Below are 2,919 nucleotides of genomic sequence, written 5' to 3'. Positions count from 1 at the left end.
TATTTATATTTTCTATACACCTATCATTTTGGCTATTTACATAACCTGATATGTAAAAATCGACTTCAACAAATTGTTATTTATATTTTCTATACACCTATCACAGTACTACAATCGTCTTCCATAGTCCAGGGAAAGTAAATCCTGCACAACAGTTATCTTGTATGGGTGTAAATGCAGTTGTTTTTTTAAAGCTTTATGAAAAATAAAAAATGAAAATTTTATGATATTAACTGTACTTCAATCTAGTCTCAAATTCAAACAAAAATTTTAAATTTAAAATATTTTAGAGACAGAAACTAAATTTGACCATATATGATTTTATCGTTACTGCATATTATCGATGATATTTTCAGTAGGTTTGGTTGCAGTTTGGTGCAGTTGGTTTGTCCGTAGATTTTCCTTTGCAAATGCAGTGTTTGGTTTCAAATCTTAAGACAATAGCACATATCCGGTATAAGAAAGTGTCATAGTCAATGTTTACGTCTGGAAATTCCGTCATAAATTGTTCGATGCTGGACTGTAAAGAGTATGTCCATGACCGTTTTCATTTCGAGTTCGGCTTCGAAAATGAGCCATTACAATATAGGAGGCATCTTGTTCTGGAGTAAACGGCATAAAGCGTTCTGAAATAAAAATATTATTAACCTCAAAATTTTGTTTCTGTTATAACTTACCAGTAATTCGACGAAATGCAAAAGGTTTAGTTGTGAAACCAACTGATTGATTTGAAACATGTACGATTTAATATTGAAGCATAAGAAACAGTGGCAGCAAATGAACATAAACGAAAACAGATACGGACGATGGACGCCACTGAAAAATGCACAAATGTCAATTCAACGTCATCGGTCATAATGATTCGTTAACAGTAAACAGTAAGAAACCGTTGCGTCTTTACTCGAGATAATGCGATCGTTGATTGGTTGAACGAAATGTCGTGAAAAATTACACTAAGCATGAACCCGTAAAACGAAATGTTGCGTTTCAACGTAGCTTTGATCTTATTATTTTAGTAATTTTTAATTTTAACAGTATTTAATTGCCAAGGGAAAGGAAATAAATAATTTACTGTTTCAAACAAAAGTACTGCTCAAATAACTAGCTATCTACTGCTAGACAATTTTTGCTTTGCTATAGGCAAATTATTTTTAACATTAACATTAAAACATTGGCCCCCAACTAAAGTCAAATATCTAGTGCAATAAGCTATCTGGTTACCTTAGTGGAAAAAATGTTAAGAACGGAAATTGAAGTCCCGTTTCATATAACAAAGTACTACAATATTCATATAGATGTCGCTACAGGAAATACGTTTATAATAAAAATAGTACGATTATTTCATTTATTCAAATTCCGGCAAAATAGACCTAAAAGAAACGAGAAAATACCAGGTGCACGCACACGTGCACGATAATGAGTTGTCCGGCCTATACGTCCATCCCACTCTCTTGCTATCTCATAATTGAATATGAAAAGAGAAGGGTAATAAAATAATAAAAACTCGAATTTGCGGCCGCCGATTCTTTGTTCTGAAAATATTTCTATTTTCTATCTTCTACATGTTATTATGTACATATTTACAAAAAAGGAGGATGGCAAGTGGTTGTACAAATTTATAATATTTGCAGCCAACTAAGTTTTATTTCATATTATTTTCTACATTTTAGTACTTATATGGATTCGGACCAGAGTAGGTGCGAATGTAATTATTTCTTGTATGGATCTTTGAGCTGTTATCTTTTATTGTTGCGTTGTGGCTGCGAAATATTTTATTTGTGGAGTTTACTATTTTTTATATGAAGGAAAAAACATTAACAGAGTAAGTATTACAATTTGCTAGGCATAGTTGTACTTAGTACTAAATTCAAGTAAATAATAGATATTAAAATAAATATGTAGGTATTGTATTTGATTATTTGAAAATAAAAATTACATATGCGACAATGGACTTTCCGCTTACTTAGCCGTAATATAAATATGACATATTGTCGTTGCAATGCACATACAGGCTGTTCCAATAGTGTGACAAAGTTTATAATTATTTTCAGTTATAGTTGTATAGGGCAAAATCTTCAGGCCAAAAACAAGATTTTCTGAATGTTTAATTCGGTCTGAAAATAATGAATAATGGAAATAATAATAAAATGTGAATTCGAGCAAGTAACTTTTTTCGTATCACTACTACAGGCAGTTATACTAAACTATATACTTTATCGCACTGTTGTGGCACCCTATATATGACTAGATATATCATTATGGTAAATCAAAAGCATAATAGGTAAAATTATCTATGTTTATAACAAATATTATCTGGTAAAATTATTTTCTTACTTTCAGATACAGAGACAGTTAAATATAACCGGAAGAAGTCTAGGTATATGTTATTTTGTATTATACCTATAGTGGTGAAAACAACCCGCTCTATGTAGAACAAATTAAGAAAGATGAAGAAATATGGAAAAAATAAATCAATGGCAACACATTTGGAACAATTTTATAAAAATTGTATACTACCAGAAATAATATACAAAAATATTCCACAGGGAAAAAGATGTACGGATCCACAATATATTATAGAAGNAGAAACCAAGATTTTTACAAAAATTTAGTAGGTAGGTATCACATTTTTGATACAATAAATGTATGTTGTTAATAAAATTTGATTTTCTTAAAAACGGTACAAGAGATCGACTGATATACGGTGTAACTTTTTTTTTAACAAAGTGAGAGAGGAATCGCACTATTAAAGAAATATGTCAATTTTGGTAACACTGTCAAAGTTGCATAAATTTAAATCGATAATTTTGTCTGCTCCTGTATAATCCAGGCATATTGAATATCAGTTTAAACTTGGAAAAGAACATTACCATGAGTTACTTTAATTGCCCAAATTTCATTGTTGTCATGGTAACGACT

The sequence above is a fragment of the Anoplophora glabripennis genome, unplaced genomic scaffold, assembly GCF_000390285.2.
Source record: "Anoplophora glabripennis isolate ALB-LARVAE unplaced genomic scaffold, Agla_2.0 scaffold83, whole genome shotgun sequence".
NCBI classification, from domain to species: Eukaryota; Metazoa; Arthropoda; class Insecta; order Coleoptera; family Cerambycidae; genus Anoplophora; species Anoplophora glabripennis.
This window is presented reverse-complemented; position numbering follows the sequence as displayed.